Source organism: Nycticebus coucang, chromosome 10 (genome assembly GCF_027406575.1).
Source record: "Nycticebus coucang isolate mNycCou1 chromosome 10, mNycCou1.pri, whole genome shotgun sequence".
Classification (NCBI taxonomy): Eukaryota; Metazoa; Chordata; class Mammalia; order Primates; family Lorisidae; genus Nycticebus; species Nycticebus coucang.
Genome location: NC_069789.1, coordinates 124174721 through 124198699, shown reverse-complemented (window position 1 = coordinate 124198699; position 23979 = coordinate 124174721). Strand labels below are relative to the sequence as shown.

The following is a 23979-nucleotide window of genomic DNA, read 5'->3' as shown; positions in this document are numbered from 1 at the left end:
ACGTGGTACTGAGTCCCTCAGTCCATGAACGTGGTCTGTCTCTCCATTTATTTATGTAATACTTTTCCAGCAGAGGCCTTGCTACCACTTGTTGGATCATTTCAGAGTACTTTGTAATGCATCAGAGGGTATGGTCTGTTCCCTCCACTCCCCCAAGGCACCTTGCTCTCTGGGTTTGGCCTTGCTGGGTAGGGACTTCACAGCTATGGCAGGAGCCCACCTCCTCTGGTCCCTGCTTCTTCCCTGGTACCATCCCTGGCCCTGGTAGAGGGCGGGCAGGGCACCCGGAGAGGAGGCTGTAATTTTCCCAAATGATTTCAAGGGCTAATTAAGGGTTTTCTTTGACTAATCAGCTTACAGTTTAATTATCAGGGAACAGGCTCTGGGATGCAGGAAACAGCTCTGTTGGGGTCTCCCCTCAGCATGGCAGGAAAGAGCCAGGGCGCAGCCCTACCCTGTGGGGGTGGCAAGATCTGGGGATACCTCAGCATCCTCATGTGGGTCAGTGGGGTTCCCTATTGCTGTGGGAGACAGAGGTGGAGGGCAGCAGGTGCAATTGAGGTTAGAGCAGGCCTCTCTCTGCCTCTAATCCTTCCATGGCCTCCTGCCCAGGGAGGGGTTAGGACCCAGCCCTTCCAGTGCTTTGCCAAGGTGCAGACCCTTGGTCGCCTGCCTATAGCACTTTCTCCTTGCTGGCCTTTGTGCACTTACTTCATTTGTTCTGTGGATCTTGACTTAAAGGTCAGTACCTCTGGGAAGCCATCTCAAGCTTTCCTTCTGCCAGAGCTGGTGATAAGCTGTGCAGCCCCTTGCCAGTTGTACATCCCACCCACACTGATTAAGTACACTTAGGAGGGGTGACTGAGGGGGGATGGCCCTGTGTTCAGGGGACCCAAGAGAACAAGGGGTTCAGGACTAGAGCTCCAAGGAGAGGGCTGAAATGGGTGTTTAGGCAGCAAGATCTGAGTGATGGCTGAGGTCTTCCCAGGGAAGCTGGCCGGCTGGACCAGGATGGGCTCTTGGAAGGGGGAGGAGACCTGGAGATGGCTGTGCCGGGCCTGGCTTCATTCCTTGCATTCCTCAGCAGGCCCCAGACTTCTGGTGGCCCTAGATGGGGGAGGGTGAGCCAGCAGGAGAGGGTCCTTCCAGGTACTGCCCCTGTCCCTGTGTGACCATATCTTCTGTCTCTGTCTCACTTTACACCTTCCTGTCTCAGGCCTGGATCTGTGAGTCTAGCCCCTCCTCCATCCCATCCTCACCCCTGGCTAGACATCAGAATTGCTGTTGTGAGGAGCCACTTCAGGGGCCCACCCTGCCCAGATTATTTGAATTAGAATCTCTGGCTGTGCGGTGTGGGCATTGGGGTTTTCAAAAGCTTCCCTGGTGACTCTAATGTGATTTTGAGCTGGGATGAGTACGGCTGACCTCTGGGAATGATAGCAAACATGAATTAGCTTTCGGAATGTTCTGAGTACATTTTTAGGCTTCTGATGTGGTGCGATTAAGCCATGGCATGCTGTAGGCAGGTATGACTCCTATATTATGGACAAGGCAGCTGAGGCCTAGAGAAGCCTTTCATGCCTGATGGTATGACCTCCGTCACTGTCTTATCATCCTGTCCTTGGGCTGTCTGTATGTCTGTCTGGGCCATTTCTTTTTCTCCCCCTCATTCTCCATTTCTTCTCTCATTTCTTTCTCGGTTTCCTCTCTTGTTTCTCTGTCTCTTGTCCCCCCTGTCCCACATTTCCACTGCTCTCCTTCCCTGGTAGAAACTTTCTAGGCTTCTCTCTTCTGAGGCAGGATCCAGCTGAAGCCACACTGAGAGGAGATGGGTTTTACAGACCCAGGACATCCTTCTGATGGGAAGGATGCTGATGTCACTGTGCTGGCCTCTTTCTCTGCTCCTGACACCTGGAAGCTGGAGGAAGAAGGTGGGGAACAGCATCTGATGGACAGTTTGGGGGTGCGAGGGCCAGTCTTCAACCTTGTAGAGAAGACTATCCAGGAGGATGGACTTTGACCTGACCTTCCCTGTGACCCCAGACCCCTCTATGGTCCCAGAAATTTGGTGTTATCATCCCTTGCTAGTTAATAATTCAGGCTCCTGTGGGGTAGGACTACCTGCTGATTGGTAGTTTAATTCCAGCTGAAGATGTGACTGTCACATCACAAGAGGCTTTATTACTTGGTGAGAACAAGGGGAATAATAGCCAGTGCTCCCCTGTATCCCCACTTGGGGAGGGCTGAGGGCCTCCTCTCCCCAAGCCCTACTCCAGGGAAGGGCTGAGGAGTCCAACTCCCCCTCCTGTCTCTTCTAGCTCCAACACAGCTTCCCCTGTGACCTCGGGCAAGAGTCTCTTGAGTCCCCACATCTGGAGCAGGAGGAGGATGATTCTAGCTGCCTCCCAGGATTGCTGTGATGATTAAGTGAGTCAGCATGTGTGATGCTCAGAAGAGGGCTACTGTCATTATATCATGGTGGTCACTATTACTGTCATTACCATCACAATTATTAAAGAGAGGCAGGGTATGTGCTTGGATTTAGTAGTTAGGATTCACAGAATGTGGGATCCATGATTCTTTGCTATTTTGATTAGGTCACATTTTCTATTATAAAATATTGAACACCTTTATATTATGGAAATGTTTACACATACTCAAAAGAATAATCTCTTCCCCTTCTCACATCCCTGTCCAGCCCTAGCTGGTACCAGTCATGACCAGGCTTTGTCATTTATACCCCACCCCATGCCCACTTCCCTGATTATTTCAAAACAAATCCCAAACATCATATAGCAAAAAATATTTCAGATTTGTTTATAAACAGGAATTCCTTAATATCATCACATTTCCTCCATTGTCTTTTTTTTTTTGATTTTTGGTTTTTGGCCGGGGCTGGGTTTGAACCCGCCACTTCCGGCATATGGGACCGGTGCCCTACTCCTTGAGCCACAGGCGCTGCCCTCCTCAATTGTCTTATAATCCTTTTTTTCAGTGTGTTTGATCTAGGTCCACAAGGTTTACACTTTGCATTTGGTCAATCGGCCACTTACATCTTTGCAGGATTTCCCCCGGCTCCATGCTATCTCGTTAGCTATGGAAGACCTGGGACATTTGTCTCAAAGAGTTTCCCAGTCTGGAGCCAGCTCAGACATCCCTGTGTGTCATTTTGTGGTTCCTCTGTCTCTTTGCTTTCTGTATATGGGGGCTTAGGTCTAGAGGCTCGATCTGATTCAGGTTCAGTTTGTTCTGGCAGAATCACTGTCATAGGTGGTGCTGTGTATTAGTGTTAGGATGTACTTAATGTTTGTGTGACTGTCAAGTTTGAAGATTAAGTAAAAAAAAAAAAAAAAAAGTGGATTGGCTTGGTGCTTATGGCTCTAGCGGCTAAGACGCCAGCCACACACACCAGAGCTGGCCGATTTGAGTCCATTCCAGGCCCGCCAGACAACAATGATGGATGCAACCAAAAAATAGCCGGGTGTTGTTGACGGGCGCCTGTAGTCCCAGTTACTTGGGAGGTGGAGGCAGGAGAATCACTTGAGCCCAGGAGTTAGAGGTTGCTGTGAGCTGTTATGCCATGACACTCCACCCAGGGCGACAGCTTGAGGCTCTATCTCCAAAAAAAAAAAAGAGTGGATTGAAAAAAAACCCTCTTAAGTCACTCCCAGTGAATCTGGTACCCAGATCTAGCAAACATAGGGCAGGAGCGACCTGAACAGCTGTGGCTTGAAACTCCCCCGCAGCCTGGGAGCAGAGGGTCCCAGCTTCAGGTAAGCTGATGTCATTGACCTGTGGCCTTGGGCTCCTGCTTTGCTAGGGCTGTAGCCCTCCACCTGAACACTGCCCCCTTCCAAGTGGCCCAATGGTTAAGCTTTCAGGGCAGAGTAGACTCTCATCCCAGCTTCACCCTTGGCCAGCTGTGTCACCTCAGGTAGCTTTCCTAGTCTTTCTCCCTGCTTCCTCCTCTGCAGCGTGATGGTTAATATAGTCCCTTAGAGGACTGTGGTGAAGACTCTGGCGCTCTGGAGCTGCTGTCACTCCTCTTCTGCATTTTATTATAGATGCCTTTGACCCTGACTGTTCCATTCTCCCTCCTTCCCAGCCACGCGAGATCCAGCCCTAAGGCCTTTGCCATTCCCTCCATCCTGAATGCTCTTCCCAGGATCCCCATGTGGTTCCCTTACATCTGTCCAGTCTTTGTTCACATACCATCCCCCCCCAGAAACCTCCCTGATTTTGCCCTCTGAAAAACCACTCTGTCGCACTGTCTTCTCTGCCGCTTGTTTACTTGTGTATTGTGTCTCCAACTGGAATGTCAGCTCCAGGAAGACAGGGATTCTGTCTTATTCATTACTGCATCCTCAGTGCCTGTAACAGTGCCTGCACCCACTAGGTGCATAATGAAGAGCCATTGTGTGCATGAATGAATGAAAGGATGAGCGTGGTCAAGTGAGTGGACTTTGGCAGGGTCAGACCTGCCGTGGAATCCTGGCTGTGACACACACACCATGTGACCTTGGGCAGGCCCTTCCCCTCTTTGAGCCTCACTCTCCTGCTCTGCAAAATAGGGTGTTAACAGCACCCTCCTCCCTGTGATGTTTTGCATCTGTGTAGTTTCTGCACAGAATGCTTTGTTGTGGCCTTATTGCTGTCTTTTCTCTCCAGCACAGGGCACAGATGAGCCAGATGGGGACTGTCCCTGCCATGGGGATATTTGACAGGATCTTGAGTAATAATACTCAAGATTCTACTTTGTGTGACCAGATGTGGTGTTCCAGAACAGGGAAGCCCTACAGGGGTATGTTCCTATGGCTAGAAAGGCTTCCTGGGGAATGGGACTGGGGCAGGACATGAGAGTGCCTGGTATGTGGAGAGACTTGGGTGTTCTGGCCTGAGCCTGAGGGCTGAAGGCCTGGCTGCTTCCAGGCCTTTGTCTTCCTTGCAGGAAATAGGCCCAGAGCTACAATGGAGGAAGACTGCTGCTATGTTAAGGTGGCACTTACAGACAAGGGGGGAGAGAGAGAGAGAGAGTATGTGTGTGTGTGTGTGTGTGTGTGTGTACATATGGTAAAGAGAGAGAGCAAAGAGGTGGAGAGAGAGAGGGGTTGTTTGCAGGCATATGCAAATACAGAGAAAGCTTTTAGCTTAGATTGCTTTCCCTGTTTTTTTTCTGCATGGTAGTGTAAGATCTGACATGTATACAGAAAAATGCATAAAACCTCCATGTTTAGTTTTATGAATAATTATAAAGGAAATATCCATGAAACTACCACTTGATCAAGAAGACAAGCACTTCGAATCCTCGAAGGTCCCCTCCTTCATCTGCTTTCCCTAGTACTACCAAATAAATTCAACTTCCTTCCTTTTTATTCTTGCCTCTTTTTTGGTAAATTACAAAGATGTTAGACACCCCCAAGAGAATAGAGAGTCACCTGCTGAACTCTTTGGCCCCCCCACCCAACTAAAACACAAAACATTCTTGTCGCGGTTGCAGCCCCAGGTGTCCTCCCCAAGGTACCCAAGCCTTGCTGGTCCCTGAGCCGGGCCAGTGCTGTTCTGCAGGCGTGCACACCGCATCTGACAGCACTAGGCTGCAGCTTGTGCTTGGTATTTTGCTCTTGAGATTTCTCTGGGGAAATAAATGAAGGTCTGTGCTAAGAGGAGTGGTCCCCAACAAGGGTCAGAGGTGCCCCCTCCAATAGCCAAAGGAAACCACCCCTGCCCACCCAGGCCTGCAGCCCCCTCATCCATCCTGCAACCGTGTCTGAAGGAATAGCCTCAGGTGAAAGTGGGCATTTCCTATCCTGGAGAGTATAAAGGATGCTTTGGGGTCTATGCCACTGGGGTCTGTCTGTGCCAGCTAACGGCCTTCCCTGCAGGAGAGAACGGATTGGGGGCTGAGGGCAGGAGGGTCTCTCTTCCCCCATCCTCCCCCCACCCTGTTAGCCAGGCTTAGGTAGCCTTTCTTGGGGAAGCCCTCTGGGTTGGAAATCACTATTGATGGCTCCAGAGATCCAGCTGGTGACCTATGTTAGGCATGTGACAACCCCTGTCCCAACTCTGTTAGCTTCAGTTTCCCCATTTGTAAAATGTATAAGGGTTATTTCATCCATACAAAGCACTCAGAAGACCTGGCACATAGAAACCTCTTAATGAGGGTTAGCTACCACTGTTGCCTTCACTTTCTTTTGTAGATACTAACTGTTCCTCCTCCTCCTGATAGGCTGAGGCTCTGCCTTCACAGAACTTGTAGTCTAGTGAGGGAAACAGACAAGGCCCCACTCAGTGACATCCCAGAGTGACCTTGGAGTAGGGACAGGTCAGAATGTGATGGCTGTGATAGGAGAAGCCCCTCTGGGGCCCCTCTGGGAGGTGGAGATTCCAGCCTAGGAAATGAGGGAAGGCTTCCTGGAGGAGGAGAAATCTGTAAGAGGAACAGGATTAGTTTGTGGACTGGTGTTCCAATAAGAGCAAACAGCATGTTCAAAGGCTAAAAGATGGGAAAGGGTCTGGCATTTTTTTTTTTTTTTTGCCAGGGCGGGGTTTGAACCCGCCACCTCTGGTATATGGGGCCAGTGCCCTACTCCTTTGAGCCACAGGCACTGCCTAAGTTCTGGCAGAAAGGGTCTGGCTTTTTTTTTTTTTTTTAGTAGCGACGGAGTCTCACTTTATTGCCCTCGGTAGAGTGCCGTGGCGTCACAGCTCGTAGCAACCTCCAGTTCCTGGGCTTAGGTGATTCTCGTGCCTCAGCCTCCTGAGTAGCTGGATCTATGGGCGCCCGCCACAATGCCCGACTATTTTTTTATTGCAGTTTGGCCGGGGCCAGGTTTGATTCCGCCATCCTCGGTATATGGGGCCGGCACCCTATTCACTGAGCCACAGGCGCCGCCCCGGGTCTGGCATTTTTAATAAATTGATAATATTTTTAAGTAAACCTTTTATTTTGAGATCATTGCAGAGTCTTGTGCAATTGTAAAAAATAATACAGAGAAATCTGGTATCCCCAGATCCCCCCATTGATAACATCTGTGACACCGTGGTACAAGATCACAACCAGGGTATTGCCATTGATATAGGCAAGATACAGAACCATCACAAAGATCATTCCTAATACCTTTTATATGAAGGTCACTGTGAAAGTTTTGAGACTGTTTTATGGTCCATTTCACTTCTAAGAAATACAGTTGACAGTGGTGCCCTTTCTGATTCACTGTTGCAAGTTTCAACTTGCTTAGCTCATCAGCTTCAAATGTTTCCGTCTGTGAGGCTCTCAGTCAGCGTGGAGTGGGAAGAGAGCACTTTCACTCTGTAGCAGCGCCTGTGGCTCAGTGAGCAGGGTATATGAAACCATATACCGAGGGTGGCAGGTTCAAACCCAGCCCCCGCCAAACTGCAATAAAAAAAATAGCCGGGCGTTGTGGCGGGCGCCTGTAGTCCCAGCTACTCGGGAGGCTGAGGCAGGAGAATCGTCTAAGCCCAGGAGTTGGAGGTTGCTGTGAGCTGTGTGACGCCACGGCACTCTACCGAGGGCCATAAAGTGAGACTCTGTCTCTACAAAAAAAAAAAAAAAGTGGGTTAAAGGAGCTCGAAGGCTTGAACATTTACCGTGAGCTTTTGGGGCCCTTACTCCTTTCCGTGACAATTTTCCAGTGGTTTCAAGAATTTAGAAGAGGCCGAACTTCACCGAAAGACAAGGAGATGAGTGGGTGTCCAGAGACCGCAGTGACTGAGGAAAAACAGCACTGTTGTGGAAAAAAATAGTTCGTAAAAACAATGGAGTAACATTTAAGGACATGGAAGCAGCACTACAGATTGGATTCCTCATGTGTCTAAAATCCTGCCCAATTATCTTTAAGTTAAGAAAGTTTCATCCCTGGGTCGGCGCCTGTAGCTCAGTGAGTAGGGCACCAGCGACATACACTGAGGCTTGCGGGTTCGAATCCAGCCTGGGCCTGCTAAACAACAATGACGACTGCAACAAAAAATAGCCAGGCGTTATGGTGGGCGCCTGTAGTCCCAGCTACTTGGAGGCTGAGGCAAGAGAATCACTTAAGCCTAAGAGGTGGAGGTTGCTGTGAGCTGTGTGCCATGGCATTCTACCAAGGGTGACATAGTGAGACTCTGTCTCAAAAAAAAAGAAAAAGGTTTCATCCCAATGTGTGCCTCTCACTTTGAACAAAAAGGGCATCGTGTTGAATGGTGTGAAGAAATACTGGTCAGATTCTGCAGAGGCGCGTCTAGACACATTTCTGACATTGTTACTGGTGATGAAACCTGGATTTACCATTTTGATCCAGAGAATCAGTGTCAGCAGTGTGGATTTTTCCCCATGAAAATCCACCCACAAAAGTGAAGTGGCCCTGAAGCGTCAGAAAGAAAATAGTGACAACTTTCTTTTCTAAAATCAGTCATTTTGCAACTTTTCCTCTGGAGAAACAAAGGACTTTTAGGGCTCAAGTAGACAACAATGTGCCTACCAAAAGTTTTCGAGAATCTTTTTTTTTTTTTTTTTTTTTGTAGAGACAGAGTCTCACTGTACCGCCCTCGGGTAGAGTGCCGTGGCGTCACACGGCTCACAGCAACCTCTAACTCTTGGGCTTACGCGATTCTCTTGCCTCAGCCTCCCGAGCAGCTGGGACTACAGGCGCCCGCCACAACGCCCGGCTATTTTTTGGTTGCAGTTTGGCCGGGGCTGGGTTTGAACCTGCCACCCTCGGCATATGGGGCCGGCGCCCTACTCACTGAGCCACAGGCGCCGCCCAAGTTTTCGAGAATCTTTAAGAATAGTGGCCAAGAACAGAATTACAGATGGTGCAACCATCTTGCATCATAACAATGCTCCTACTCTCACAGCCACTATCACCATTCAGTTCCTGGAATCCATAGAGGTTAAATTTATGACTCATCCACTCTACAATCCTGACCTGGCCCCACGTAATTACTTCCTGTTCACTACAATAAAAAGTCACATGCGTGGAAGAAGGTTCTCCAGCTGTTTGTGCCTGCGAAAGTGAATTTACAGCACTTGAAGAAAATGAGTGTTTTCAAAAATGGTTTACCAGCATGTAAAAGTGCATAGAATGTCATGGCGAGAAAATACAGTATCAAATGATTTTACGTTTCGTTTCTTTCTTTTTTTTTTTTTTGAGACAGAGCCTCAAGCTGTCACCCTGGGTAGAGTGCCGTGGTGTCACTGCTCACAGCAACCTCCAGCTCCTGGGCTTACGTGATTCTCTTACCTCAGCTTCCCAAGCAGCTGGGATGACAGGCGCCTGCCACAACACCTGGCTATTTTTTGGTTGTAGTTGTCTTTGTTTGGCAGGCCAATCTGGATTCGAACCCGCCAGTTCTGGTGTATGTGGCTGGCACCTTAGCCACTTGAGCTACAGGTGCTGAGCCGATTTTATGTTCCTTAACTTTTGTATATCCCAAAACTTTTTGTAGTGACCCTTCTGCTATCTATCCCAAACTTCTGGCAACCAATCATCTACCTCTTTCCCATTTTTATAATTCTTATCATTTCAAGAATGTTGGGGAAGTAGAATCATCCACTATGCCACCTTTTTGTGTTGACTTTATTCACTCAGGGTAATTCTTGGAGATACATCCATTTACGCAATAGTCGTGTGTTATTTCTGAGTGGTATTCTGGGGTGTGGCTACACCGCAGTTTGCTTAACCATTCATCCATTGAAGGATATCCATTGAGTTTTTGCTAGCTTTGGAGTATCACAAGCAAAGCTGCTGTAACATTCTCATATAGATTTTTGTGTAAATACAAATTTTTGCTTTTCTGGGATGAATACCCAGAAGTATAAATGCTGGGCAGTATAGTGGTGACTTTTTTTTTTTGAGACAGAGTCTCAAGCTGTCACTCTGGGTAGAGTGCTGTGTCATCACAGCTCACAGCAACCTCAAATGCTTGGCTGTAAGTGATTCTCTTGCTCAGCCCCCAAGCAACTGGGACTATAGGCGCTCGCCACAATGCCTAGCTATTTTTTGTTACAGTTGTCATTGTTGGTTCGCTGGCCCAGGCTGGGTTCGAACTTGCCAACTTTGTTGTGTGTGGCTAGTACTGTAACCACTGTTGTATGGGTGCCGAGCCAGTGGTGACATGTTTTTTTTTTTTGGCCGGGGCTGGGTTTGAACCCGCCACCTCCGGCATATGGGACCGGCGCCCTACTCCTTGAGCCACAGGCTTTAAAGACACCGCCAAACTGTTTGTTCCCAAGCAGCAGTACCATTTTATATTCCCACCAGCAATGTAAGAGTGATCCAGTTTCTCTGCATCCTCACCAGCATTTGGATTGTCACTATTTTTATTTTACCTCTTCTAATAAGTATGTAATGATATTTTACTATGGCTTCAATTTGGATTTTTCTAATGGCTAATAATGGTGAGAATCCAAGTGTGCTTGTTTGCCACGCTGTGTCCCCTTAGGTGAAATGTCTCTTCACGTTTTTCGCACATTTTCTTATTTGATTGTTAATTTTTTTACTGTTGGTATTTTAAGAGTCCTTTATTCTGCATGCTAGCCTTTTGTCAGGTATGTGGTATGCAAACATGTTCTCCTAGCTTGGCTTTTTATACTTTTCATGTGGACTGTTACAGAACAAAAGTTTTTAATTTTGATGGGGTCACTTTGGCTTGTGCTTTTGCTTTCAAGTCTAAAAACCCTGTGCCTTATCCTAGATCCCGAACATTTTCTCCTGTTTTTTCTCCTAAAAGTTTCATGGTTTTACATTTGAGTCCATGATTCACTATGAGTTAATTTTTATACAAAGTGTGAGGTTTAGATTAAGATTTGGGTTATTTTGCATATGGATGTCCAGTTGTTCCCTTACCGTTTGTTGAAAACGCTGGCTTTCTTCCATTGGATTGCTTATGCTGCTTTGTCAAGAATCATTTACCCCAGTGAGATACCACTTCACACTTACAGGATTGACTATCAAAAAACCAAAAATGACAAGTGTTGGGAGGATATGGAGAAATTGGAACCCCATGCATTGCTGGTGCAAATGTAAAATAATGCGGCCTCTATGGAAAGCAGTTTGGCAGTTTCTCAAAAGTTTAAACATAGAGTTACCACTTGAGCCAGCATCTCCACTCCCAGGCATACATCCAGTAGAACTGAAAGCAGGGACTCAAACAGATACATGTAACCCAGGCCCATAGCAGTGTTATTCACAGTAGCCAAAAAGTAGAAACAACTCCATTTCCATGAGTAGATGAATGGAGGGACAAAATGTGGTGTATATGCACAGTCTTAAAAAGGAATGAAATTTTGATAGATGCTATAATGTGGATGGACCTTGAAAACATAATACTGGCCAGGTGTGGTGGCTCACACCTGTAATTGTAGCTCTCTGGGAGGCTGAGGCGGGAGGATCGCGTGAACCCAGGAGTTTGATGTTGCTGTGAGCTAGGCTGTTACCATGGTACTTTAGCCTGGGGCAAGAATGAGACCCTGTCTCAAGAAGAAAAGAAAAGAAAACATGATACTTGCTGGGTGCCGTGGCTCATGCCTGTAGTCCTAGCAGTCTGAGTGGCCAAAGCAGGAGAATCGCCTGAGCTCAGGAGTTCAAGGCCAGCCTGAGCAAGAGTGAGACCTCGTTTCTACTGAAAGAGAAAAACTAGCCAGGCATTATGAGGGGACATCTGCAGTCTCAGCTACTTTTGAGGCTGAGGCAGGAGGAGAGGATTGCTTGAGCCCAGGCATTTGAAGTTGCTGTGAGGTATGACTCTATGGCACTCTATCCAGGGCGATAGAGTGAAATTCTGTCTCAAAAAAAGAAAAGGAAAGAAAACGTGGTGCTTAGTGAAATAAGCTAAATAGGCAAATTCAAAGATACAGAAAGTAGAATAGAGGTTATTAGGAGCTAGGGGTACTGTGGAAAGTGGGGATATTTTTATATCGGTACAGAATTTTTATTAGGATGATAAAAAACATTTGGGCATAGACTGTGGTGACAGTTATACAACATTGTGAATACACTTAATGCCATTGGATTGTACACTTATAAATAGTTAAAATGATAAATACTATGTATATTTTACCACAATAAAAAATAACTTGAAGAAAACCAGCCAGGTGTGTTTGTGTAGGTCTGTGTCTGGGTTCCGTGTCCTGTTGGGCTCATCTATGTGTTTATCTCCCTCTGTCTAGATTACTGAAACTGATTCAGAGAGCAGGCCTAGGAGCGGGCAGAGGGATCCTCCCACTTCCTTGTTTTTTATCCCTCCCAAGATTGAGCTTCTCTAGGGCAGATACCACTGTGGTGGGCCTAGTTTCAACGTCATCCTTGGTGCTGCCCTCATCCTCAGCGTCTGACACATAAAGTGCTGTTTTTCCTTGTTAGACACAACTCAGCTCTGTCCCTTTCTCTCTATTTCCCACCATCCTGGCTACCATCCTCAGTTGCCTGTACCAGTGCCGCATCCTTGTTGCTCTTCCCCACACCCTCCCAGGCCTTGATCTCATCTTCCACAGGGCATCCAGAGTTCACAACCCAGGCCTGTCCTCAGCATCTGTGTCAGCCCCCTTGCTCTCCTGTGGCCTGCCTCCCCCACACTGCCCATCCCTCCAGCCAACCTGTGTCAGCTGGAATCGCATATTTCTTTTACTCTAAGCCCTGGCACAAGGGCACATGGTAGGCGCACGCTGGATTTCTTGTTGATGGAATCCATGAATGTGGGAAGGGAGTTGTGTGCAGCCAGAGCAGGCAATTACGGGAGGAGAATGTAGAGAAATGAGGTCAGAGAGGTGGGCATGACCTTGGTGAGGAGATGGCTTTAGCTGTGTGGGCCCGAAGTAGGTTTTTAGCAGAGGGACACAGTCAGATGAGGTTTACAAAGGTTCCCCTGACCTAGCAGAAAAATAGGTAAAGGTCATTCTGATGGCTTTTATAAATGAAAGGCTGCTCAACCTACTAAGTAGAAAAATACAAATGAAAACTAGGCTGAGAGGGGGGCGGCGCCTGTGGCTCAAAGGAGTAGGGCGCCGGCCCCATATACCAGAGGTGGTGGGTTCAAACCCGGCCCCGGCCAAAAACTGCAAAAAACAAAAAAAAAAGAAAACTAGGCTGAGAGGAGCCAGATTTCTGGCTAAAATCAGAGAGGCTGGCAGCATTCTGTGCTGTGAGCCCAAGGGGAGATGGGCCCTGGCGCTGCTGAGGGGCTGTGAATGGAGGCAACACTTACCCGGGGTCACTTGGCAGTGGTGAGCTTTGCTCGGCAATTCTACTTCACACCTGTGCAATGCTGTGATTTGTAAGAGCAAAAGACTGGAAACCACCTGGCAGGGACTGGCTTAAGGCATCATAGCCCTTCCACACAGCTGCTGAAGCAGCAAGGCAGCGCTTTGCCAAGATCAAGGCATGGATAGATCGTGGAGACATACGTATATATTCAGTAGTCCCCCTTATCCTTGCTTTCCTCTTTCTGTGCTTTCAGTTATGCATGGTCAACGGGTGTCCAAAAATAATTATGTGGAAAATTCCAGAAATAAACAATTCACACATTTTAAATTGCATGCCATTCTGAGCAGCATGATGAAATCTTGAGCTGTTCCACTTCATCTTGCCCGAGATGTGAATCGCCCCCTAGTCCAGTATATTCATGATGTGTATGCTACCCGCCTGTTTGTCATGTAGCCGTCTGAGTTATCAGATGAACTGTCGCAGTATGGTATTGCTTGTGTTCAAGAAGCTCTTGTTTGGCTTAACAGTGGCCCCCAAGCACAAGAATGGTGATGCCACTGATGCCGCCAATTCGGATAAGCTAAAGAGAAGCCATAAAGTGCTTCCTTTGAGTGAAAACAGGAAAGTTCTCAACTTACTAAGGAAAAGAAAAATATTACATACTGAGGTTTTTTTAGATCTATAGTAAGAGCAAATCTTCTATCTGTGAAATTGTGAAGAAAAGGAATGTGTGCTTGTTTTGCTGTTGCACCTCAAACTGCAAAAGTTACAGCCACAGAGTGTGATAAGTGCTTAATTAAAGTGGAAAGGGCATTCATTGCATTTGTGGGTGGAAGACATTAGCAGAAACGTGTACTGACTGAATCAGGTTTGGTACTGTGGTTTCAGGCATCCGCTGGGGTACTTGGAATATATCCCCTGCAGAGAAACAGGCTGTGGGTAGCCTTCTGTATCCATGGATTCTGCATTTGTGGGTTCAACCATCTGAAAATTTAATACCGGGCAGGTATGGCGGCTCATACTTGTAATCCCAGCACTTTGGGAGGCCAAAGTGGGAAGATCGCTTACGACCAGGAGTTTGGGATCAGCCTGAGCAGCATAGCGAGACTCCATTTCTACAAAACAAATTTAAACATTAGCTGGGTTTGGTGATGCATACCTGTTGTCCCGACTACTTGGGAGGCAGTGGCAGGAGGATTCCTTGAGCCCAGGGATCTGAGGCTGTAGTGAGCTGTGATCAGATCATACTACTGTGCTTCAGCCTGGGCACAGTAGTGAGATCCTGCCTCTTAAAGGGGGGGGAGGGGCTGACTTTTCCATATGCAATTGATTGAATCTGTGGATGCAGAAAATTTAATATGGAGGCCCACCTCAGGGACTTGAACATTCATGGATTTTGGTATGCTTTGGGGGTCCTATCTAATCCCCTTCAGATACTGAGGGATAAATACATACACACACACACACATTGCAGAACTTCTATAGTTGACCATCTCTGTACAGTGACCACCTCCTTAAATTGACCTCATTTTCATAGACTGGATGTGTACCACATGTATGTTTTCAGCACAGTAGGCCTAGTTCCTTAATGTTGACCACCTCCATATGTTGACCTTGGGTGATCAGCTTACAGAGGTTCTACTATATATATTTTCTTTCTTTCCTTTTTTTTTCAGACAGAGCCTCAAGCTGTTACCCTGTGTAGAGTACTGTGGCATCACAGCTCACAGCAACCTCAAACTCTTGGGCTTATGCCATTCCCTTGCCTCAGCCTCCCAAGTAGCTAGGACTACAGGCGCCCACCACAGCACCAGGCTATTTTTTTTTTTTTTTTTGTAGTTGTCATTGTTGTTTCGCAGTCCCAGGCCAGCTTTGAACCCACCAGCCCTGGTGTATGTGGCCAGCGCCTTAACCACTGAGCTAGGAGTGCTGAGCCAATATATATATTTTCTTTAAAATCATAATTTTATTTTATTTTATTGTTATTATTTTTGAGACAGAGCCTCAAGCTGTTGCCTTGGGTAGAGTGCCATGGCATCACAGCTCAGAGCAACCTCCAACTCCTGGGCTTCAGTGATTCTCTTGCCTCTGCCTCCCAAGTAGTTGGGACCACAGGGCCCGCCACAACGCTTGGCTATTTTTTGATTGTACTTGTCATTGTTGTTTGGCAGGCCTGGGCTGGATTTGAACCCGTCAGCTCTGGTATATGTGGCTGGTGCCATAGCAGCTTGAGCTATACGCACCAAGCCTAAAATCATAATTTTAAATTGTTAGGATGCATCCTGAATAGTGCATGCAACAAAATTGTATAGCATAACCAATTACAATAAAGGGAAAACCCATGTAGCCAGCAGCTTCCAGGTGATGAAACAGATGGTGCCACCTCCCCTCTGTCCTCTAAATCTCCTGGTCCCTCCCCCAGAAGCAGCCATCTCCTGACTTTTGGGGACATCATTTCTTTCTTTGAGACATCTCACTGTGTCGCCCTGGGTAGAGTGCTGTGGTGTTATAGCTCACAGCAACCTCAAACTCTTGAGCTCAAGCAATCCTATTTTACCTCAGCCTGCTGAAGCTGGGACTGTAGGCACCTGCCACAACGCCCAGCTAGTTTTACTATTTTTGGTAAAGACGGGGTCTCACTCTTGCTCAGGCTGTTCTCAAACTCCTAAGCTCAAGCAATCCGCCTGCCTCCACCTTCCAGAGTGCTGGGATTCCAGGCGTGAGCCACTGTGCTGAGCTGAGGACATCATTTCTTTGCCTTTTCCTCCTTGTTTTGCCACCTGTAAGCAGTTTGGTTTTGCCTGGTTTTGAACTGCAGACAAAGTCCTAGGATGTACTATCATTTTATGTTTTGCTTCTGTTTGGCACCACATGAGATACTCGTCCATGTGTAGCTGTAGGTCATTCATCCCCCCTGTTGTGTGCCATGGAGCTGGGGGATCACAGTTCATTCCACATCTCCCGTCCATGTGTAGCTGTAGGTCATTCATCCCCCCTGTTGTGTGCCATGGAGCTGGGGGATCACAGTTCATTCCACATCTCCCGTCCATGTGTAGCTGTAGGTCATTCATCCCCCCTATTGTGTGCCATGGAGCTGGGGGATCACAGTTCATTCCACATCTCCCGTCCATGTGTAGCTGTAGGTCATTCATCCCCCCTGTTGTGTCCCATGTTGCTGGGGGATCACAGTTCATTCCACATCTCCTATGGACAAGTATTTGTCTTGTTTCCAGTCTTTAGCTGACTGCTCTGCCATGAACCTTCCCGCGTGTACTTCCTGGCCCTGTGGGCCTGCATTTTGCTTGTGTTTGTACCCAGACTGTGTGCCTTCGTCTTGACTAGAAACTGCCAAGTTCCTGCCAGGTGCCAGCAGTATGGGAGAGCCAAGGAGTGTTTTTGAGCAAAGCAATGTGCAGAATAATGTGTTTAGTGTGCTGCCATTTGTGTGTTTTTTTAAAAGTGTGTAAGCATGTATGTATACACACATTCATGGGCTTAGGATCTCTCAGAAAGGAGGATATCCTGTCACTGTTTACCCTTCGGTGCCTTTTGCCTTTTGAAACTTGTGCCTGTATTATAAAGAATCAGAGACCATGCAGGGGATCAGCACTGCCTCCCAGAATGTGATCCTAGTACTCTGGGAGGCCAAGGTGTGTGTGTGGGGGTGAACTGCTTCAGCTCAGGAGTTCGAGACCAGCCAGAGCAAGAGCAAGACCCCAACTCTACCCCAAATAGAAAAATTAGCTGGGCGTGGTGGTGTATGCCAACAATCCCAGCTACTCAGGAGGCTGAGGCAAGAGGATCCTTGAGCCTAAGAGTTTGAATTTCAGGTTGCAGTGAGCTATGATGATGCCACTGCACTCTACTCTGGGCAATAGAACAATACTCAAAAAAAAAAGAGTGAGAGAAGGAAAGGAAATAAAAGGAGAAGATGAACCCAAATGTGGCAAATTGTTAACAGTTGAGAATCACCCAGTTCAACCCCCTCCTCTCCCTCCCCATGGGACCTAGTTTCCTGCCCTGGCCAGAGCCACCTATTCCTGACACCTCCCCCACCTGGGCCAAAACCAGCTGGTCTGGTTTGTGGGGCCTGCCCCACCTGGCTCCTGGCTTTGTGCCTGCTTGACAGGTGCCCCCACCCCCATGGGAGAGGAGGTGACCTGAGGTTTGAGACTTTTGGGGACCCCAATATCTGCACTTCTGTGGTCCAGGTCCCAGCCTAGCTGCTCCTCCCTGGTTTGGTGGACAGGTGCTGGACAGGAGGAAGGTAGATGGGAATTCTGGGATCTTGGAGTGAGTACAGTCTCCCAGCCCATACTCTGTGTGTAGAGATAACATCTGTCCTTGGGGAGCTGGCTGGGGGCGGGCAGAGCAGGGCAGTGGGAAAGACAGAGGCTTTTCTGTCTACCTGCCTGCCAGGGCCACTTGCTCACTGCGCTCACTAGGTTCACCATGGACCTGGTGCCTGTCCTGAGTTGAGACACATGGCACATCTGGTCCTTGCTGTTCACTGGACCTGGGCCGTCAATAGTCCCTCTAGGATTTCACCCCAGTCTCCTAGCAGGCGGTTGTGTCTAATTTGTTCATGCTGAATAAGTGCCTCTTATAGGCCTGCCTGCTGTGTGCTGGGAGCTCAATAAATGTATGAATGAAGGAGAGAGACAGACAAGTGCCCAGGGCTGGCACTTCTAGAGGCGAAGGTGCCTGAGGTAGGGTCTGAGGGTGAGTAGGGATGAGCCAGGCAGCCCTGGCCCCTGCCCCTCTTAAGTTACTGATCAGGAGAGACAGGTCATCACAGGAGGCAAGTTACACAGGGAGTTTTGTACTGAGCCAGTGAAGACTTTGCAGAGGAAGTGGGATTTGAAGGGAGAGAGAGGTGAGGCAGGGCTCCTGTTGGGAATGGGCTTCTGTGCCAGCCAGCCTTGTGCTCAGAAGGGCTGGAAAGGGTGCGGTGCCAGCACAGATAGCCTACCCTCCCTGCAGGTGCCTTGAATAATTCACTCTGGGCCTCAGTTTCCTCTGCTGTAAAATGGGCCTGCTGAAGAGCAAGGCCTGACCCAGAGTAAGTTCTTCATCAAGTCAGGCTGCTTGTTTTCAGCAGTGTTAGTCTGATCCTGGGGACAGAGCATCAAAGCATGTAGAAGTCTCAGCCTCTCACCCTTCCTTTCCTGTGTTTCTTCTATCCGTATCTTCCAGCCCCATTCCCACACTACAGGTGGTAGTGTGGGGACTGTTGCATAGTCTCACCCCCTCCCCTAGTTAGGCTGAGTCTCAGATTCCTATTAATGGGTGAGTTAGGCCCAAGCGGCCACTCTCACCGTGTCCTCTGGAAAATGTGCTGGAATCCCAGCCTGAGGGGGGAGAGGAACGCAACAGCCCAGCTCTCCAGTCCCCTCCCCATCAGAGACCCACCCGCCCTCTCCCTGGGGCTCTGCGTGTGCCTAGCCACGGGGCAGCAGCTCTCAGGGCTGAGCCCTGCTCTATGCAGCCCCTGCTTCTCTGGCCCCTGGCACCCAGCCTGGTGTTGGGGGCAAGGCAGGGCATAGTGTGCCTGTGTTAGTGGGGTAGGGGGCACTGACTCTGCTGAAGCAAGGGCTGTGTTTGGGGTCCCTGCTCCAGCCCCTCCCTCTGTCCAGGCAGCTGTGAGCCACGTGGCCCAGGCTCACCCAGCCTGGCTCCAGGCTGGCCCGCCTCCTGCCCGCCCTCCGTGGGTGGAAGCCACAGCCCAGACTCAAGTCCTGTCAAGGCAGGGCCGCGTCACCACCGCTGCCAGGGAATTGGGGGCACAATCCCAGCAGCTCTCTTTGATGGGTGCCCACATTGAGGGCCAGGGGAGCCCTTGACCCCCATTCTCTGTCCTCCCTACTGGAAGCCTGTCTTTCTATCACTCTGCCCCACTGAGACTTGTGAGGAGCAGGGCCCAGGAAGCAGGGAGAGGATGGTGGAGGTGAGCTGGTCAGGGCTGGGGCAGGAGGGGTGGGGGGGAAGGGGTGGATGGGAGGGAGCAGTTCCACCACTTGGCCTGTGAGCACATGTGAGGGGCCACACCTTTCTTGAGGCTGGGGGCGGGGTCACTGGTTCCTATGTGTATGTGGTGGCAGGTGCCTGTCTGGACTCAGGTCCCTGTGCCTCTCTGTGGGAACATGTTCCTGGGGTCTGGCTTGTATAGGGGGCTTCAGGGCTGAACCTCACCGAGTCACTCTGGGTGACCCTGGAGTTGACACTGTGTGTGCCTGGTGTGTCAGGGGCTCTTGTTTTCTACTGTGTTTGGGTTTAGGGTTGTGTGGGTATCCTAGCCTAGCTTGGTATCTTGGCGGGTATCTGTAGATGTGTGTGTCTTGGGGTACAGCTTTCCTGGTAAGTCTGTCAATCAGCAGCCATGGGATTGTGCATGTGTGCACCTGTCTCTGTGTTTGTAAAGGATGACCAGGTCTGTGGCGTGTGTGTCTGTGGGCTGCCCCAGGGTCGTTGGTACATGTGTATGGGTCTTTTCTGGTAGTCCCTATATCTGTGGGCTGTGTGGGTCTTTACTGCGTTTGTGGATTTTTACCAGATTTGTCCCAGCTTCATGTGTGGCTTGTCTGGGGCCCTGCTGAGACTTGTCTGTGATGGCCCTTCTGTTTGCTGAGTGCTTCCTCTGAGCTAGTCTGGGTTGTGAGAGCCTCTTCCCCTATATTCTCCCACTAGAGGCTCCCTCTGGCCACCCTGCTGGTACCCCATATTCCACAGGCAGGAACTGAGGCTCCAGGTGGATATCCATTCCCCATATTTCTTAGCAAGCAAAGCACTGACCTCTGGCCACCAGCCTCCCGTCCCACACTCCTATTAGGGCTGCCGCTGAGGTGCTCGGGATATTGTGGGTTTGAGGTGGGTTGCCACAGTCTCCAGCTGACCAGCATGTGTGTCCCTGAGGTCTGTGTTTATGTGGCCGGATATGCATTCTGCAGGTCTGTGTGACAATCTCTGGGGCTCTCCTCTGCGTAGTGTGTCAGCTGTGGACATCCTGCTCACAGTGGGATGTCCTCAGATATGCTGTGTCTAGGGCTGGTGTGTGTGCATGCACATGCGTGTGTATAGACGTACTTAGGTGTTGTGGGATGTCTTTGTGTTCATTGTTGTGTGTTGGGTCCATGATGAGAAGACTAGTCTGTGTTATGGTCATTAGTTGCTACGTAGTATGTTTCCTGGCATCTGGTGCGTGGCCTTGTGTGTGTGGGGGGGATGGGGGGTGTTGCATGGCCAGGGAGGTACACATTGTGAGGGCTTGGGTTTCCGTGCTGGGGAGGAACCCCAGAGGCTATTTCCTGCCTCATTACCCCTTTCCTGCCTGGCCTCAGGGGAGGAATGAATGAAATCTGATTTGATTTTCCCAGTCCCTGTGGGCTCAGGTTTGTTGGAGTGTCCATCCCTATCCTGGGCACCTCTGGGGAGTCAGGGACACCAATAATGCCCTTTATGTCTATGCCCTATTGTTCCTGGCTGGATCTCAGGATAGTGGGCTCTGGGGCTGCTAGAGGAGCCCCTGGCTGCCTTAGGGGATCTTGAGCACCATGTCTGGGCCCACTGAACAAGGAAGCACCATCTCTTCATTCAGCCGCACTCTGAGCTGAGCCCCAGTTTGTGCTAGGTTGGGCTGGGGACACATTGTGGCTAAGGTGGCCCCAGCCCCTGCCCTCTTGAGGCTTCTAGTCTAGGGTAAGAGGCAGACCTATCATCAGATGGTAACAGCCCAATGCTGCCCCTCATGCTACCCCTGAGAAAGTAAGACGTTTGCTCTGTGAGGGGGAGCGGGGAGTGTGCCCAGCATCCCCTCTCATTTATTGGTTCATTCATTCAGCAGTGGCGGAGGCAGCCAGCCTGTAGTGATAGCCTGTTTGGTGCCAGGCACTGCCCACATGTTTCATTCACCGAACATTACCTGGAGGTAGGGATTATCTTTACTCCCAATTTTCAGACAAGAACATTAAGGCCCAGAGAGGGTGAGAGGTTTGTCCAGGGGCACACAGCTTGGAGGGGTGGAGTCTGGGCAGTCTGCATCTAACCACCAGCTGTCTGCTGAGCTCTTATACTGGGCCAGGCCTGTGCTGGGGACGTAGCAATGGCCCAGAGGGATCGGCCATGCCTTCATGGGGCTGCCTATCCATTGGCAAAGACAGATATCAATCAAATGACATACAGACAAATACAAAATTGCAACTGTGACAGATACCCTTAAGGAAAAAGTAAGGGGTGTGGCAGTTTGAAGGCAGAGGAAGGGCTAAGGGCGTGAAGCTTGGGATAGGGACATTTCAGGACTCAGGCCAAGGGCACAGACTATACAAAGTCCTAGCGGGGGGGGGGGGGTCTACACTGCACTTGGCTAGAACAAGGAGAGCAGGTCTGTTCACTCTCCACAGACAGCAGATGCTGGTGCCCACTGGATCTGTATCTTTTCAGGGAATGTCACCTATTATGGGTACTGGTGGATTTCCAGAGTCATCTCCTGTGTAATTTGCCTCTTGCCTGTAGCCAAATTTGCTGCCACTTCCTCACCTTCCCAGCCTAAACCATGGCTGGGGTGGGTTGGGCATAGCTCACAGTGGGGTGCCTTTTGAGGTGTTTGGGACCCAGCAGATTATTTGCTAAACAGCTAAATTCAGTTGCTGAAGACTGTTCAAGCATCAAGATCAGACTTTTAGGCAGTGTAGGAAAGTCCTTGGGGACTCTGATTAGACTGTGCCCTCAGCCCCTTTCCCTGTACCTCTTCAGGGTCCAGACTCATCACTTTGGCAATTTGTTCCACAAATATTCACTCAGTACCCACTGTATCCCAGGCACTGTGCTGGACGCCAGAAATCCAGCAAAAGCAAGACAGACAGAGATCCCTGCTTGAGAAACCAAATTTCTACTGAGGGGTGGGTGGCCGGGGATGGGGGATATGATGCCAGGTGGTAATAGACACTGCAGGGACATATAATGCAGGGTGCAAATTGTTAGTGGGGTCAGCGACACCCTCTCCAGTGAGGTTTTATGTGCACTAAGACCTGAATATCAAGGAAGGGTGAACCATGAAGTTCTGGGCAAAGGGAATAGTAGGTGCAAAGCCCTGAGGCTAGAGTAAGCTTTGCTGTGTCCAGGCTGTAACAGGGAAAGTTTGCATGGTTGGCAGGACCCAGCCAAGCAGGGCCTTGTTAAATCACAGCATTTGAGGTTTGTGAGCCAAGGAGCCCTTGGAATGTTTTGTGAATTCACTTGTTTAGCATTTCTTCAAATTCCCTCCTAACCAGGGCAACTTTTCTGGTGTCTCTGGTCATTGTCAGTGGAGTAGTCTCCACCCCGTTCTTATCCTGTGAGACCTTCTCTTTGAAGTGGAGGCCTCAGCCTGGTAGGAAGAAGCAGGAGCCTGCGCGGTGTGGACAGGCCTTCTCTGTAGGACAAGGTAGATACCTTTATGACTTGGTGCTGGGTAGCCCTGGGCAGTGACTTGCCCTCTCTGAGCCTCATTTTCCTGGTTTGGAAACCCCACCCACTCAGAACTATTCTGGGGGCCCAGTCTGGCCTGTTCTGCATGCCTGGCACAGGTCTGGGCGAGTCAGCAGCCACAAATGGGGGTCCCTCTGTGGCCACGCTCTGCTGTAGGCATGGGGATGCAGCCACAACCACCAGAGCATGGTCCCTACCTGTGCGAGCCACTGACTTAGCAGGGAAAACAGAAATAGACAAATAACTCTGGTGATGATGAGGATTCTGGAGGGAAGGGAGTGGGCGCCAGGGTGTGCCAGGCACTGGGCCAGCCAGGTGCTGCACTGAGCAAGAGCAGTCCAAGCCTTCCCCCTGGAGCCCACACCCGAGTTCTCACAGAGCATGCTGCAGTCAGCAGGTCCTGCCCCTTCGACCTTTATAGCATGCCGAGAATCTACCCACAGCAGCCCCTCTACAGCCCCAACATGGTCCTGTCCACTTGTTTACCACAGACTGTCACAGCTTCCTCCTTCCTAATGTCCTGCCCCCAGGGACTGCTTCCAGCCAGAGGGGGGCCTGTGACTATCTGGTCCAGTGACATCCCTTCTCTGCTCAGAACCCTACTGTGGCCCCATCTCACTTGGAGAAGGAACAAGCCCTAACTGTGGCCCACAAGGCCCCACACTCCCTACCTTGTCACCTCCCATCTCCATGAAACCCCTCACCGCCTGCTGCAGCCCTCAGCCTCCACTGCTCCTTGACCAAACACGTGGATTTGCCCTGAGTGTTCCTGCCTCCTAGGAGCTCTGCTTCCAGTTACCCATGCAGCTCCCTCTCCCCTCCATCTTCAGGTCCCTCCCTGCTCAAGTGTCCGCTCTCAGCAAGTGTAGCTGACTGCTTTATTAGAAACTCCAGCTCCCCTTGTGCTTAGCCACCCTCCTGGGCCCAGCTTTCTTCTCCTCATAGCATTTATCATCTGACTTAAAGGATCTTGTGTGTTAACAGTCTCCTTCTCTCCTTGTGCCAAGCAGTACTGTTTCTGGCTGTTCTTTCCGCGGCTAGAGGCTCTCGGTAGATACTGATGAGTGGAGGGGTACATGGCGAGTATGATGGGTCATTTGTGATAGATTAGTGTTTTCTTAGGAGGGAGCGGAGGGATGTGTCAGTCCCAGAGCCTGAGGTCTCCCCAGAGGAACCAGGCTCAGAGTGGGATAGGAGAGGGTAAGGGCCATGCAGGATGGTGGGGTGAGCAGGGGCATGGAGGTGTGGTACACAGAGGGTGGTGAGGAGCCTGCTGTGGCTCCCTGACAGTAAGCCATACTCCCTTCCATCATCA

General features: G+C 49.7%; 1 protein-coding gene across 8 annotated transcripts in view; it reads left to right on the top strand.

Moving 5' to 3' along the window:
* The window catches only part of PAK4 (p21 (RAC1) activated kinase 4), a 50755-nt gene that overhangs the window by 12773 nt on the left and 14003 nt on the right, over positions 1–23979 (top strand). For 2 of the 8 annotated variants that reach the window (XM_053606629.1, XM_053606626.1), the window contains exon 1: positions 18985–19149. The exons of 5 other annotated variants lie outside the window; for them this stretch is intronic. The gene's annotated coding sequence lies outside the window, so the exon portion shown is untranslated. Of the gene's footprint in view, positions 1–2318; positions 2428–18984; positions 19150–23979 lie in introns of those variants that run through there. One more of the 8 variants, XM_053606625.1, reaches the window with a different exon arrangement.